Below are 17,394 nucleotides of genomic sequence, written 5' to 3' on the forward strand. Positions count from 1 at the left end.
TACTGTGGAGTAGGCAGCACGTCGAAGCGGTGTGTTCAATGCAACTTTTCTGCCGAACAGGTCAGACAAGAGGCAACGGAGTGGTCGGAGAGTGGTCGGATAAGGCAGTTGGACGTCTGGGCGGTGTGTGGGGGCCTTTAGTGTGCCGCAGGGCGCATCGGTGACACGGTTCTCCTTTTTGTTGCTGTAGTGTGGCAGGCTACTGTCGCCGTGGGGGCCGCGTTGCTCCGCTGGAAGCCCTCCTGGGTGTGGTTGTGCGTCCTCGTGGTAAGTCGGCGTTGTCCGCAGTGTTGGGAAGATTACTTTGGAAATGTAGTTGGTTACAATTACAAGTTACCCTGTTGAAAATGTAACAGTAGTGTAACTATTTCAATTACTTTCTCAAAGTAATGTAACTAATTACATTTGAGTACATTTTGATTACTTTTCTTAATTTTGAATGAAATCTCTCAACTGCTAACCATTTTCATATTTTAAGACCTATAGTGTGATAAACCTTTCAGTTCAAAGGTTTAACCATATATTATGAGTCTGACCTTAGGCCTGTACGGCGAAGGAGGCTCACTTCCTCACTAAATGTAGCGACAACGGGCTGATTTCAGCCAAGAGGAGCAGGTTGTTTTAATGGAGAGAGTATGAGCGATACAAAAAAACCTGTAGCAACAGTGTTGCTGCAAATATGACAAGAGGAGGCTGATTTTAATTTCTGACAGCTCTACATTGAGCTGCTTTTAAATATGAAGCTTTAGAGCAACAACAACTGTTGTTTTAAACTGTGTTTTATATTGTTTTCATATATTTCACTGATCACAATTATAAAATGCCAGTGTGTGTTTTATTGAAAGCGAGGCTGGGTGTGCGTATGAAAATAGGTTACAGTGGGTTTTTTAGGTGCTGTAGCTACAAGCACATCTCATGTTGTCTCTGTACAAAGACCTTTTTAAATGTGAGAAAACAGAGAAGACCTACTCAAGATTTACTGCGTTTGGGCAACACATAACAGGCGAAACAATTAATTTATTCATGGCCACATTAAGTTAAATTATCTGTCTTGCTGCGAGTGCACAACTTCTTTCAGTGGTGACTGACTGTATATAAAAGTAAATAGGCTATAGCCTAATAAATGACCTCCTGACGCGAGTCGGATCAACAGCTGAGCAGCGTATCCCCTCAGCTGAACATCTGTAGGCGGAGACGCTCAGAGAGGAAGTAAACAGCAGCGGATCAGCACGATCTCTCCCTCCGTACAATGTTCTGATCCAGCTCCACTGGACTTTCAAAGGTGACGTCAGCTGTAAATGAGTTAAATAGTGAAACAGCGGCGCTTTTATAGCCGATTTTATGATTAAACTCTGAACAGAACCTGGTCGGGACCAGGTTATGAGCGAAGCATAAGTTACCATGGTGATCTAGCCGGGTCAAAAGAGAGCCACCTTTGTAATACGGGGAAGCCTGGCTTCTGTCTGTATGAAGTGTTTTTTGTATTTCCAGCCCAGGAACATCTTGTACGCCGCCGACACTGTTGCTGCGGAGTCTGACTGCTGCCGTACGGTTTGTAGGTTGAGTCGAATGGCACATGACCAGAGAGAGCCAATCACAAGCGTCAGTTTTGGAAGGAGGATGTTGATATGAAAAAAACTAAAAACAAACTATTTGATAAATCTGAGCTTTTGCGGCGATTTTTCAAATGTAACTTAAGTTGTAATCATTGAAATTTCCAAAAGCAACTGTAATTTAATTACATATTTTCTCCCAGTAATGTAACGGATTACAATTACGTACATTTTGTAATTAAATTACGTAACGTCGTTACATGTAATTAGTTACTCCCCAACACTGGTTGTCCGTCCTCCTCTTTCCCTTCTAACCGCTGCTCGACCCCCGGCTAATTGTTAACATTCTGTGCCACAGTTTGGATCAGGCAGAAGCCGTGCAATAACTCTGCTACCTGGCCTGCTGTGACGCTGCGCCGGTGAGGTCCATTTAAACATTCATTCATCGCCATGGCTCCCTGGACGACGCTGCTGTTTTGTGTGGCTTCATTGTTTGGCTGCTGCTGATTTTAGGCAGCCGTTTTGGTGTCATTTAAAAAAAATAATTTTTGTTGTTTTCTTTTTTTTTGGGTTTTCTGAATTGAGTTTGGGTCCAGCATCCCCCTCACAGAGCTGTCATCAGAGCCCTAATGCTGGGCTCTCTGGGGGCTGCTGCATGGGTTTATTGATTTGAGGAAAAGCTTGATTTATTAATTTGTTTATTGTTAAGTGTAAATTTGAGTTTCTTTGTATTATTTTACATCGTTTTTGTTTAATTGTATTTGAAGATTTAATTGGTTATTTTGGGTTCCTTTTTTTATAATACTTTATTGTTGGTGTGTGTGTGTGTGTGTGTGTGTGTGTGTGTGTGTGTCTGTGTGTGTGAGAGAGATACCAGCCAGACTGTGAGGCCATTTTAATTCTCCCTCTCTCCTTGTGGACAGGTGCTGGAGCTCAGAGCGGCGACCCAATCCCTGGTGGCGGGTTCTTCACTTCTCAGTTGCGTGGGTGTGCAGTGTCACGGGTGATATTATTATTTTGGTTTGTTTCTCCCTCCTCTTTGGTTTCAGGCCGCCGTGGCAAGCCCAGCTCTGTCCATCCCCTTTTTTTTGGCCCAGTGATTAATGTGAGATGGCTTGGTAAATTTTGAAACTAAAAGAAAACCCATTGTACAATAAAAGTATTTCTATATTTTGAACACTGTCTCCTGCCCAGTGGTGATTTACGAACCTGTGTGATCTTATAGTCTCCTAGCAAAACAGTAACTACTTCCTGTGGCGAAATTCCCCAGGTGGCGTTGTTCGGCAACACTCACCCCTAGCTTCCACCTCGCCACAAACTTGGCGTTGTCGGCAGAATCACCACATTTAAAGGGGCAGGGACGTGTTTTTTTTTTTTTTATTTAGATTTATTCTTTTCCTCTTTTCATTAGTATTATTGTTTTGTAGGTGGAGCCAAAAAAAAACAGCAGCGTCTAATCCAGTAGTTTTTTTTTCTTTTTCCCACACTGTGCAGTTCTCTTATTAGACAACATGGAAGAGGAGGTGCAGGAGCTAAGGGAGTTGGTTTTGCAGCTTAGGGCGGACAACGAGCGGCTTTGTCGGGAGGGTGCTGCTTCCCCGGGGGGCTCTGGTGGGGCTTCGTTGGCCTCCCCTGGTCCAGCTGTCCATGCCCCACCGGCAGGCGCTGCAGCTGCTGTCACAGAGCGGCTGGTAGTGATCCCTAGAGACCGTAGATGCCCCCTATTTAACGGTAAGACTGGCGTTGGCATAACTGAGTGGGTGGAAGAGATCCAGGCGTGCATGCGTGCCCGCCACTTGTCCATGGTCGACCAGGCTTTCTTCATATTCGACCACCTCGGGGGTGAGGCTAGGGAAGAAATTAAGTATCGCACTAGTGCTGAGAGAAGCAACCCTGCTAGCGTCCTAGCCATCTTGAAAGAATTGTATGGTTGTGCCAGATCATACGTAACCTTGCAACAGGCCTTCTTTTCCAGGAAGCAGCAGGAGGGGGAAACATTGTTGGAGTTTTCTTTGGCCCTGATGGCTCTCATGGAGCAGGTGAAGCAACGTGCACCTGATGGGTTGCTAAATTCAGAGGTCCTGCTTCGCGATCAGTTCGTGGAACATGTCCTGGACAGCGCTCTTCGCCGGGAGCTGAAACAGTTTGTTCGCCGTCAACCCACTGCTACATTGTTGGAGGTACGTGGGGAAGGTATGCGGTGGGAGAGGGAGGGGTTCCCGGGAGGTGCAAGGGAACGCAGTCACTCCCTTCCATCCATGTATGGCCTGCAGTATGGGGTGCAGGGCAGTTCTCGGCCGGCTCTTCCTGTTTCTCCACATGGTTCCGAGCTTGGTGAGTTGAAAGAGCTGTTGAAGCGTCAACAGGAACAGCTCAATCAACTCACCCGCACTGTCGCTTCTATGCAGACTTCCATGCCACCAGCTCGACCCTAACGTAATGGCCCTGTGATTTGCCTTCGTTGCCGTCAGCCTGGTCACTTCGCCAGGGACTGTGAAGGTGAACGGGCTCGTGCTGACCCTGCTGCTAGTCGGTCTTCTACTGTGGCCAGGCCCACCAATTCCTCTCACCATCCGGAAAACTAGCACCCACTGAGCTGCAGAGTCACAGTTCAGATGGGGAGTTAGAAGGCTCACAGGTAGCAGCTGCAACCAGGTTAATGGCATTTTGCCCAAATATTGATGTGGTCATGAGCGGAGTCACTGTTTCCTGCTTGGTGGACACCGGGTCAATGGTGTCCACAGTCAGAGAGAGCTTCTTTCTTGAGCACTTTGCACTTTGGGGGAGTGACCGCCTCCAGTCATGCCATTGGTTGCAGCTCCGGGCCGCTAATGGTCTTGCCATTCCCTACCTTGGTTACCTAGAACTGGATGTCATCCTTTGTGGTAAGAAGATCCCCCGCTGTGATATTCTGGTGGTGAAGGACCCTGTCAGCGCTGAATCTTCTGTTCCTGGGATTCTCGGGATGAATGTCATTCGCCGCTGCTACAGAGAACTCTTCAGCGCACATGGCCTTTCGTTCTTTGACCTGCCTGCAGTCACAGTCTCCTGGTCCCGTCATTGAGGCCTCGCAGCAATGTCATCAGGTCACTACTCGGCACCATGTTCCACCCACCGGTGCTGCCAGGGTTCGAGGCTCCCGAGTGGTGCGAGTCCCTGGTGGTGTCATGAAGGTGGTGGCTAGCACTTGCCCTGAACAGTTCTCCGGTCAGTCTCTGCTTTTTGAGCCCCCAGCGTCTGGCTTGCCAGCTGGGCTGCTGGCTTCTCCTTGTTTTGTTCAGGCGGTACAAGGTACAGCCTACATCCCTGTAGTCAATGTCGGAACCAATGAAGTCGTCCTTTACCCACGAACCTGCCTTGGCACTCTGAGTCCTGCTGAAGTGGTCAGTCTTCCTCCAGGAGTCACGGAGGTTAGGTCCTCTGCTACTGTCTCCTCCGTGGTGGCTGCTGGTTCAGTACAGGGTCAGGTTGAAACCGTTGACTTGTCTGCATTGGCAGAGCCAGAACAGAGGCAGGTCCGGTCCTTGTTGCAGAGGTTTAGTTCGGTCTTCTCTGCCCATGAAGGTGACCTTGGTTGTACGAATCTGGTTTCTCATGACATTCCTCTGCTGGATGATGTCCCGGTTCGGCAGAGATACCGACGCATTCCACCATCCGAGTATGAGGCAGTCAAGACCCACATCAACCAGCTCCTTGAAGCTCAGGTGATAAGAGAAAGCAGTAGTCCTTATGCTTCCCCGATCGTCTTGGTGCGCAAGAAGGACGGCAGCCTACGTATGTGCGTCGACTACCGCCTGCTTAATGCAAAGACACGCAAGGATGCTTTTCCTTTACCTCGCATTGAGGAGAGTCTTGACGCTCTGTCTGGGGCCCAGTGGTTTTCCACTCTCGATCTGGCGAGCGGTTACAATCAAGTACCAGTCTCGGAACCGGATAAGCAGAAAACCGCCTTTTGCACACCATTTGGGCTCTTTGAGTGGAATCGCATGCCGTTCGGGCTGTGCAATGCACCGAGCACATTTCAGCGCCTTATGCAGAGGATGTTCGGAGACCAGCAGTGTGAATCTCTTCTTTTGTACTTGGACGACATCATTGTGTTCTCGTCCTCAGTTTCCCAGCATGTCCAACGACTGGATGTGGTTCTGGATCGGCTCCAGAGGGAAGGTCTTAAGGTTAAGCTTTCAAAATGTTCCTTCTTCCGACGAGAGGTTGGCTACTTGGGTCATATCATCTCTGACCAGGGTGTTGCCACCGATCCTGCGAAGATCGAGGCCGTAGCCAAGGGGCCACGTCCCAGCCAAGTGTCAGAGCTGCGCTCATTTTTGGGCTTTGCCAGTTATTACCGGCGTTTTGTTGAGGGCTTTGCTAAGCTAGCCAGCCCTTTGCATAAGTTGGTGGCCAAGCTTGCTGGCACGAAGTCCAAGAAGGGGTCTGGACAGGAATTCCAGGCTGCGTGGACTCTGCAGTGTGAAGAAAGCTTTGAGGCTCTCAAGTCTAAGTTGACCTCTGCACTGGTGCTTGCATTTGCTGATTTTTCACGCCCTTTCATTTTAGAGACAGACGCCAGCCACAGCGGGCTTGGGGCGGTCCTTTCCCAGGAGGTTGAAGGTGGGATTCGGCCAATAGCATATGCTAGCCGGGGCCTTCGACCAACAGAGCAGAACATGGACAGTTATAGCTCGATGAAATTGGAGTTTGTCGCTTTAAAGTGGGCCATGACCGAGAAATTTCGCGAGTACCTGTTGGGGCACAGGTGCATGGTTTTCACGGATAACAATCCCTTGAGCTACCTCCAGTCTGCCAAGCTAGGCGCAGCTGAACATCGCTGGGCTGCTCAACTTGCAGCATTTGACTTCGAGATCAAGTATCGATCCGGTCGCAGCAATAAAAACGCTGATGCCCTGTCCCGGCAGCCCACTTCCAGCCTTAGTTTGGCAGAGCAGGTCCTGCCCAGCACCTCTGTCCCTGCTACTCTCCAGTCAGCTCCTCGTCCCAGCTCGGTGTCCGCAACCCAGGCGGTGGTATTGGTCTTTCCCTTTCACTCTTTGCCCGACCTCCGTGCTTTGCAGGAGGCTGATTCCCTCCTGAAAGACATCTTGGTGCATTGGAGAAGGCAGATTCAGCCTACACCAGCGGAGAAACGGCAGCTCCCCAAGTTGTCTTTGGCCTTGCTAAAACAATGGGATCGTCTTGTGGAAAGGGAGGGTGTGCTGTACCGTCGGATCCATCGTCCAGATGGGGGGGAGGAAATTCTCCAGCTTGTCTTGCCATCCGTCCTCAAGCATGACACTTTGACACAGCTGCACCAGGAACATGGGCATCAGGGTGTGGAGCGCACCACCGAGCTTGTGCAACAGCGTTGTTATTGGCCAGGAATGACGTCCGACATCAACCTGTGGGTCCAAGGGTGTGAGCGCTGCCAGGTGGCGAAGGACACCAGACCGACGCCTGGCAGCTTCATGGGGCACTTGTTGGCATCGCGGCCAAACGAGATCGTGGCCATGGACTTTACACTGTTGGAGCCTTCCCAGGGTGGTTTTGAGAATGTTCTGGTGATAACTGACGTGTTCAGCAAGTACACTGTGGCCGTTCCAACTCGGGATCAGAGAGCATCCACTGTTGCTCAGGTTCTGCTGAACGAGTGGTTTTTCAGGTTTGGTGTCCCGGGCTGCATTCACTCTGATCAGGGCAGGAGTTTTGAGGGTGCATTGATCCAACAGCTCTGTCACTTGTATGGGGTTAGCAAGTCACGTACCACTCCGTACCATCCTGCTGGCAATGGACAGTGCGAGCGGTTTAATAGAACGCTCCACAACCTCTTGCGCACCTTACCAGCGTCACGGAAACGTGACTGGGCTTCTTGTCTTCCCCATGTGCTCTTCTGTTACAATACCACCCCCCATCAGGGTACTGGAGAGTCACCATTTCTTTTGATGTTTGGTCAGGAACCCCGGCTTCCCATCGATTTCCTTCTGGGTCGTGTCCAGGACCCAGTGCCGGGGGAGGTTCAGGACTGGCTGGTCGAGCACCAGGCCCGACTTGAGGTGGCTTTTGGCAATGCTCGTGAGCGATTGCTGGTGGCTGCTGAATGTCGTAAAGAGCGTCATGATCAGGGGGGAAGTGACACTACGCTGCAGGTGGGCCAGTTGGTTTATCTTCTTGACCATAGCGCTAGGGGTCGCCACAAAATCCAGGACATTTGGGGCTCGGTTGTCTACCAGGTCCTGAGAGCTCCCTCTGGTGGTGGACCTGTCTATACTATCGCCCCAGTGTATGACTTGCAGAAGACCCGGAACGTGCACCGTAACCAGCTCAAAGCCCAGGTCGGGCTCAAACCCGTTCCTCTTTTCCATCTGTCTTCCCCTCCAGGGACCTCCGAAGCTTCGGATGATTCTCTTGGGGGTGATCTATGGGTCCTGGTTCCCGGCACCCCCGCACCAACTGTCTCTGTGGCCTCAGGATTGTCAGGATCCACAGGGCCCAATGAGGTGGCCTTGGTGGACAGCCGGCCAGTTCCTGAGACCCCTGCATCAGCTCCCCCTTCTCAGAGGCATCCACCAACCACTGGTCCATCAGTTCCACGTCGTACCCCTCGATTAACAGCTGGGCAACACTCAAATGTTTATCATCTTCCTCGGCCTGTGATTCATGAGGCCAACGGGGCCATTGGACTTGTAGGGCCCGTGTCAAATGCGCAGTCAGCAGTCTTCCGGCCTTGGTGCTAGCGTGTTGAGAGCTTTATCCATCGTCGGGGCGACGATGCAGAACTAGGGGGTAGAATGTGGCAGGACGGTCTCATCTTTTCCCACATGCCCCCCCCCCCCCCCCCCCCCCCCTCCTCCTCGCTCCATCCACATTAGGTGTGGATTGACGCACTGATTGATGGGCGGCGCTGCGTGCTTATTTATACTGGCCTGGTCACACCTGCGATCCCTTTCTCCTTTCCGGTTCTGCTCATCCTCCGTGGTGGCTGTGGCCCGGCGTGGCAGAGCTGGTGCAGGTGTTTTAGCCTTTGTGGCATGTCGGAGTGTGGTGGAGCCCGGTTTGGCATGGCGGATCATCTTGGCGCACGTTTCCTCTCGTTGCACAACAGGTATGCGCACCGCTGTCCTCCTTCCCACTTAGTGTGCCGCAGGGCGCATCGGTGACATGGTTCTCCTTTTTGTTGCTGTAGTGTGGCAGGCTACTGTCGCCGTGGGGGCCGCGTTGCTCCGCTGGAAGCCCTCCTGGGTGTGGTTGTGCGTCCTCGTGGTAAGTCGGCATTGTCCGTCCTCCTCTTTCCCTTCTAACCGCTGCTCGACCCCCGGCTAATTGTTAACATTCTGTGCCACAGTTTGGATCAGGCAGAAGCCGTGCAATAACTCTGCTACCTGGCCTGCTGTGACGCTGCGCCGGTGAGGTCCATTTAAACATTCATTCATCGCCACGGCTCCTGGACGACGCTGCTGTTTTGTGTGGCTCCATTGTTTGGCTGCTGCTGATTTTAGGCAGCCGTTTTGGTGTCATTTAAAAAAAATAATTTTTGTTGTTTTCTTTTTTTTGGGGTTTTCTGAATTGAGTTTGGGTCCAGCATCCCCCTCACAGAGCTGTCATCAGAGCCCTAATGCTGGGCTCTCTGGGGGCTGCTGCATGGGTTTATTGATTTGAGGAAAAGCTTGATTTATTAATTTGTTTATTGTTAAGTGTAAATTTGAGTTTCTTTGTATTATTTTACATCGTTTTTGTTTAATTGTATTTGAAGATTTAATTGGTTATTTTGGGTTCCTTTTTTTATAATACTTTATTGTTGGTGTGTGTGTGTGTGTCTGTGTGTGTGTGTGAGAGAGATACCAGCCAGACTGTGAGGCCATTTTAATTCTCCCTCTCTCCTTGTGGACAGGTGCTGGAGCTCAGAGCGGCGACCCAATCCCTGGTGGCGGGTTCTTCACTTCTCAGTTGCGTGGGTGTGCAGTGTCACGGGTGATATTATTATTTTGGTTTGTTTCTCCCTCCTCTTTGGTTTCAGGCCGCCGTGGCAAGCCCAGCTCTGTCCATCCCCTTTTTTTTTGGCCCAGTGATTAATGTGAGATGGCTTGGTAAATTTGAAACTAAAAGAAAACCCATTGTACAATAAAAGTATTTCTATATTTTGAACACTGTCTCCTGCCCAGTGGTGATTTACGAACCTGTGTGATCTTATAGTCTCCTAGCAAAACAGTAACTACTACTTCCTGTGGCGAAATTCCCCAGGTGGCGTTGTTCGGCAACACTCACCCCTAGCTTCCACCTCGCCACACATATAAGCATGTAGAGACAATCCTCTCCACTTTAGGCTGTAAGCGCCAAGGAGTGACCTCAGCCAAGTTAGATAATGTACAGAAGGAGGCAGGTTAACTTCTCTTTCTACTATTGGATAGATGAACTCTCAAACCACCAAAGCGACCAATTAGAAGAAGTGGGAAGATGCAAGTGATTAGACTTTAAAAAAGGCCTGCAGAAGCGGAGAAGGGGGGTGGTATTTTGTAGACTTCCGAGATCGAAGGCAATAGGATTTCTGATAGAGCAGAGGGCAAAGTATTGTGCAGCATTTTTTCATAGATTTGAGAACACCAGGTAGTGGCCTCCTGGTTCGGATGCGTGCTTGAGATCTGTTTCAATAGAATTCTTTTATCAACATACTACACACTGACACCTTTGATGAAGAGAGCCCAGAAACTACACCAGTACTTGGGGGTCCTCCCAATCGTCCTCTCCCTCAAAACTGAAGGTATCATATTTATCCAATGTGTCGGGCCGGTGAGGTTGAGAAAGGTGTAAGTTCTTGCTTGCCGCTGATAGTCCGATGTTGCTCCACTCTTGCTGAAACTCCCAGTTATCAACAATGTTTTCATCAAAGACGTACAGGTCAATTTTGAGAAGTCCTTGGGCTGTCTTTTAGTTATGCTTCCTTCTGACACCATGTAGATGTGTGCACAATGATTTAACAGACCAGGTAAATTTATTAGCCATGTCCTTAGCCTTCGTGTACATGCTGTGTCCTTTACCCTTAATGCCCTAGACATATACACATCATTTCTTGCCAACCTGGATGGTTGCCGGGGCTATTTTATGATTGAATAAGGTGGGAATCATTTGTATTGGATAAAGCAAACATGGAAGGATGTTCATTTTCAGAGGGGAGATTCAGCTCAGCCATGATATGGGACTATAACTTTTTTAACCACAAGTATAATATTTTCCTCAACCTAAGCTAGTCGTTTTGTAACTTAACCAAACTGTAACTGTTTATAAACTGTGTGGAGTGTGATAGTTTTTAAGCTTGAGGCTGTGACCAAGCTGCCATATAGGACAAGCTGATCACTAAAGATGTGTTGACATATGTTAATTTATTAACAGGGCAGAATAAGTTCCTGTTCTATTCTATGTGGATTTAAAAAATACTTTTATTTTGAAAGGTACATGTTACAGCTTCTAGATATGTATATGCATTAGACAGTAATGGTAATATATACATATGTTAAGTAGTCTACATGGTTTTTCATGTATCAGACATTGTATACACTGTATATAAATCATCTATTTAAGAAGAGATATAATGATTAGTCAATTGAGATGAGAGAAAATTCGTTTTTTCTAACCCTAACCCTATTTTGATAATGAATTAATGTTTTTATTTTTTATTTCTTTAATGTCAAGCGTTCGCTGGTTCCATCTTCTGAAATGTAAGGATTTGCTTGTTTGTAATTTCTGATAGTAAAGAAGAGCAGAGACAGAGAGTAAAGGAAGGGGCAGCACTTGTCAATGTCAAGACAGAATCAATATTGGTAAAATGATGGTTTACAGTGAAGAACAATTAAATATTGCCAATGTGTAATTGCTTTAGTGATGGAGGATCAATGCAGTGAATCAGATCTGTTCTTTCCTAACATGGCTTATCTGGTGTTTGACATACAGAGGGATTTTAAACAGCCTTTAAATAGAGCTTTTCTTTTATGTGCTTTAATTTCTTTGAGCTCATGTTCTATTTATCGTATTTAAACATGCTGTAGATTTATAACTATGTAATTTTCTTCTAAATGCACAGACTGGACGATGTGTGTTTGATGAACATGGTGAGCTAATTGATTTAGGAAAAACAAAATAACTGCTGTCTTAATTAAGGAATTTCACCTAAGTCGTGGGAATTGAATGTATTTTTAAGAAGGCTCATTTCAGCAAACTTTGCTTCACTTAAAGGTAAGTCCGGTAATGTTGATGAGGAGAGGAAAATCCCGAGGTCGGACGAAACGGGTTAGTTGAATGTCAGACACACACTCATAACTGGAGTGAAAGTGCACACAGAGGGGATTTCCTTTCCCACCCACCACTGTGTGAGTGTGTGTGTGTGTGTGCATTTGTGTGTTTGTGTGTGTGTGTTTGTGCACGAGTACGGTTGTTTGTGTGGTTGCAGAGGTGCACTGTAAGCATCCACACATTTCTGTGTGACATTCAGGTTGGTGTAGGTGTAGGTAGTGTAGGTGACTGAATGCAAACTGTGGTTGAAGAATAAATATGCATTTTATTTTTCAAATATATACTTAGCTTAAACTTTATGTTTGTTAACACAAAACTGTCCTGTTTATCTGCAGCACATGCAACAGTTTTTAGAAAAATCAGAGTTTAACATTAAACCTGGTCCATCTTAAATGGAGACAGCCTATAAATGATATCATAATAATTTGGTTGATACTTTTTGAAGAATTTGCGTCTCAATTATGTTTCCTCCTGACAGCTATCACTTTTTCTTCACAGTATTGGAATTTAAAACTATAATCATTAATCTGATCTTCCCATCTTTACTTTAAAGGTGCAATATGTAAGAATTGGCCACCTGTCGAATTCATGCTCAAAACAAATATGTGGCAGCAAATCACCAGAGTTTTTTTTAACAATACTAGGATTTCAAAAACAAAACAAGGTGTGATTCCTTTGTGCTACATGCATAGAAAAAGCATACTGGTAATGGTCCAGGCTGGCAGAGATGTTGTCTTTTGATGTGCTGGAGAACCAGTTTCTCAAAGCACTTCATCAGGATGGGGGTGGGAGCCACAGAGCGGAAGCAGAGCCGTTTCTTGCTATATGCAGACTATGCGGGTGTATAGAGCCCCCTCAAGTTGCAAGTCCAGCCTCAATATCTGAGGAGTGACCCGACGAAAAAGGTGTGAGAAGCACCTGCCACCTGCCACAGCTGAGGTTCCAAGCAAGCCAAGGCGATACGTACGCCCGCTGATTGGTCAGATCTGGTCTTTACTAGAGATGCACCAATCAGGATTTTTGGGGCCGATCACCGATCACCGATCACCAAAAGCAGTATCTGTCGATCCCGATATTGCCGATCACCTTTACGATACACTCTGATATTGCCGATCACCGATCACAGCGTCAAATCCATAAATTTTTCTATATTGTTGTCTTGTGTAACTTTCATATATATAATTAATGATTCTTTTTACACAACATTGACATTGTATTATTAAGTATAAAAATTAGGAGATGAGAAAGTATCATGAATTGACCACCGTTTTATTGCAGGCTGAGGCAATGTGCAATATTTCACACTCTAGAGACTCTCTTAGAGACAACTTGGACTCAGCTTACATAGAGTAACTGTATCTTACGAGTGGGAATGCACGCAGTCAGGGTGGGAATTTTGTCATTTTAGGGCAAGTCCATTTGGCCTTCACTTTTTTTTTAGGGGCACCAAGGCCACATGACAGGGCACAAAGGCCACTGGGTAAAATGTGTTGATTTACCTTTCAGACTGATACCATAACATCCTAATTTATAATAAGACACGGATTGTGTATTAAAACATTTTTTAATACCAAAATCAAGTTAAAGTTACATTAGAAAGTAGTTTTTGTTAAGTAGGGTTAGGGTGAGGTTATTTTTGTGACACCACACTGAATATTAGTGTTACTGAATATTTCTCCCAATAGAAATTCCCCAAAATTATGGCAAAGCACATTTTTTCCAAACAAAAAATTGAAGAATAACCAGCAGGAGACCATTGATGTGTGGAGTGATTTTGGTGACACTACACTCTGAATAAAAGTGAAGTTATTGAATTTTTTGTAGTTTCTCTTTTCGGTGTTGCACTTTGTAGACGGTCCCTGCGCCCTCGTCTCACAGACGGCTGACCATACAGACCAGAGTTAATGTCCAGAGTCCAGACGCTTGTTTTGATGAAAATACGGTTGTAGCTCGTTGTCTATCGTAGTACGGTAGGAAAGGGCCGTCGTTTGTGTTTTAACAAGGTTGCACTTATGAGTTATTGATCCGGGAAGTTCGAATCTGTGAATATATTTCCAACTTTACCGGACTGAATCCTACCACATAAGTCAGTTACGTATCATCGTTACGCTGCGCTCGCTCGCTGTGCTGTAAGTTTCGCTCTTCTGTTTTGAGACGTTGCTGCTGCTGTGTGAGAGGCTTTCATGTGAGATCATCGTGATGATGAGACTCCACCTGCGCGAACTGCGGACTCAATGAAGTTACTGTGAGTGACTACTGTGCACTCAGGTGGCTGTAATTCAGGGCAAGCTTGCTCAGCTGACCTGGCCAGGGGCACAGAGGCCACTGTGGCGCGGGGCAACGGCGGCCATGAAATTCCCTCCCTGCATGCAGTTAATGCACTGTCTTTATACTTAAACGTCATCTGATCGGCCTGATGTGATCTATTTTGAGAACTCCGATCACTCCGATTGCGATCGGTTGCCGATCGATCGGTGCATCTCTAGTCTTTACCAATTGGTCAGATCTGGTCTCTACCACGTGACTTTGCTATGACTGTTGTGTATAAAAAAGTACGCTGGATGAGAGGTTTGTGTCTGCATACTACACATGCAGTGAGGCATTATCAAACGAACACAGATTAACTGAATGGACATAACATTTTCCCCTCTCTGGGGGGGTTCAAACATAAAAGGTAGACACAAAGTCCTTCAGGTGATCAGTCTGTGCCCTGGCACGCACTGGCCATGGAGAACACACAGCTGCAGGTGAGGCAAACAGTGGTGTGGGGGCAGGAGACCGGGGCAGCATTGATGTTGATGGGGACACTGGGTGTGATGAAGAGGGAGCATCTTCAGACTGTGCGGCTGATCAAGGTATGGAGACCACCTGCTCCGCTCTGGGTGGCATCATATCACCACTGCTACTGAGTTCACGTTGCCGGAGGTGCTGGCACCTTCTGAAGGCAGCTAGCATGCCAGCGGGTGCCATCATCAAGGAGGTATGAGGCTAGGCCCAGTCGGCGGGCCACTTGCTGTGGAGTGGACCAAAATGATGCCATCTTGTTCTCCCTGTGTGGTCGCGAGCTCTCACCCAGTCAGTCACCGTGATATCAGGCACCCTGACCCTTTTTCCTGTCAAACCATTGTTTCATCTACTTCTGACGGCGGATGACTGAGGCTTTGACTGGTGTGAGTGTGCTCTGAGCTGCGGTGGGGTGGAGCCTATCCAATGGTAGGTTTAACTCCCTACCCAGCATGAGTGAGACTAGGGAGACCCCCGTGGTCGGATGCTGGGCAGCATGGTAGTGTAACAGTGACAGATGTATGGCTTGTTTAAATGAACAGCCCTTGGCCTGATGCGCTCTGATGCCATTTTTTAGGAATTGATGGAAGCGTTCCACCCCGCCGTTTGCCTGCGGGTGATACAGGGCTGTGCGAATGTGTCGAATCCCCCGGTTCTCCAGGTATGAAGTGAACTCCACGGATATAAACTGTGGACCATTGTCGGTGGTAATGGTCTGTGGGAGGCCCCAGCGGAAGAAGAGGGTCTCCAGAAAGTCCACAATGACCTGGGAGGTGACGGAGCCGGTGGTTGTCAGTTCAGGCCATTTGGAGTGCAAGTCATATATTACGATCAAGTATTGCTAATAGTGGGGGGCACCATGGATCTCGCCACATATGTCTAGTTGCAGATGAGGGCCAGGTCAGAGGTTGCAGGGGTGGTGGGGGTTGGTGACTGGTTTTGCCACTCACAAGGATGCTGGGCATTCTTTTACAAGGGCCTCAATGTCTTTGTCTATGCCTGGCCACCACACCAGGTCGCAGCATCTCTGTTTAAGCTTCAGAATGCCCAGGTGGCCCTCATGTGCCATGGCCAGGACACGGGCGTGTAGGAACACCAGCCCTTATGTCTCCATCACAAGGTTCTGCTTCCTTTCCCCGTCCTCTGACCTCTAACCTCTCAACCACAAGACATCTGTTTGACTGAATATTCGCTTCTTCACCCCTTCCAAAGAAGATGAACTCCTTCTTCCTCAGGCCAAACGATGTCCAGTACGTGGCCTCTTCTCCCTATAGATTAGGACGGTGTGTTGCTCTAATGCTATAAACAGATCACCAGAGACGTTTTCTTACTAATTTAACGACTAAGCACAATAGAATCCTCTCTCTCTTCACATCAGATGACAGGAAGTGGGGGTTGATGTTGGTTGGGGTAGAGATGACCCAGTCCCCCCACTCACAGGCCAAGCGTTTTACGACCCTGTCTGTGACATTTCAATCTTTGCTGCATTCCAATCCTATACTCATCCACATTTCAATATGTTCTGAATAACTATTAACTACAAATTCATCTTCTTAGTTTTATCAGATTCCCAAATAGCCAAGAAGGCTATACAATAGATCTTCCCCATGTTATTGTCAAGCCAAATAAAGTTTATTACATAATGAATTTGGGGTTTGAAAGAAACCAGCCCCACCTTTGCGATGGGCACAGACTTGCATATCATGATCCTCTTTGTGTGTAATGCTTGTGTTATTTACCAGTTGAATGTCTGATGTGTTTGTTAAGATAGAACTATATGTATAAGTCCTTGGTCCCACTGTTTATTGTATGCTTTATGGTTTATGTTGTATACTATTGTTTTATGCCTTAATCCTGTTTTAATTCTTTCATTCTTGGATCATAACCATGTTACATCTTTTAACGAAGACAAAAATTCGACTTTTAAGATGGTAAAGTTTTTGGGAAGTTAAATATGATTTCGAAACATTAAGGCAATATAGTTTATTTGAATTAAAGTGTTGTGGGTCGAAACTCCGAACACAGAAGGAGCATTGTCAGCCAGCCCCACCCCTGTTCAGTCTGCCTTTTGAAAGCTCATAAAAACAGAGAAGATGCTCTGCACATCGCTCTCTTTTTGGGTCCTGACTTCAGTCATGACTTTGAGTCATTCTCTTCTCTTGCCCCCCTGTTTCTCCTCCTGACTTCTTCTCTTTCTTCTCTCTTCTCTTCACTTCTTTGTTTTTCAATTTTATTTTTATTTTCAAAGTGATCTTTACTTTTATTTTTGCAACAAGCTCTAAGAAAGCGAATTGAATACTACTTTAAGTGCTTTACTTTTATCCAAGTTTTTAATAGAACAAATTCTTTTCTTTTTGATCCAGATCCAGAAGAAGTTGAATTAGTGAAATGATCAGAACTTGAGAACCACCTTGAAACATCAAGAAAAAGTCTTTTTCAAGACTGTGATCATCTGATGAAGAACGTTGCAGTCCATCGTCTGCCTCAGAAGCTGTGCAAGGAGTCTCCAACAGAAGAGACTTTGTGTGTTTCCAGCCGAGATCGACTCTGCCCCCAGTGCTCCCAAGGCGGAAAACCCGCTGGGCCTTCGAACCAAGAGTTCCTCAACAGAGTACCCAGGCCTTCCCTCTGGCTACTGGACCGACGCGCCGTGCCGTGGTCCAACCCAGAACTCTCAAAAGACCAAGCTTCAGTGCCTCCTGACTCCCAGAGAAACAGGCTGAACGTCTTCATACACTGGATCCACACACGTGGGAATGAGTGTGTCTAAAGTTCTGACTTCTGT

General features: G+C 47.1%; 1 long non-coding RNA gene across 1 annotated transcript; it reads left to right on the plus strand.

Annotated features, from left to right (window-relative positions):
• The first annotated feature begins 161 nt into the window (after positions 1 to 161).
• On the plus strand, positions 162 to 2,862 carry LOC115577872 (uncharacterized). The gene is made up of 3 exons (XR_003983290.1): positions 162 to 267; positions 1,912 to 1,972; positions 2,477 to 2,862. It is a non-coding gene; the product is annotated as an uncharacterized LOC115577872 (long non-coding RNA).
• Positions 2,863 to 17,394: the final 14,532 nt, after the last annotated feature.

This window comes from Sparus aurata, unplaced genomic scaffold (genome assembly GCF_900880675.1).
Source record: "Sparus aurata unplaced genomic scaffold, fSpaAur1.1, whole genome shotgun sequence".
Classification (NCBI taxonomy): domain Eukaryota; kingdom Metazoa; phylum Chordata; class Actinopteri; order Spariformes; family Sparidae; genus Sparus; species Sparus aurata.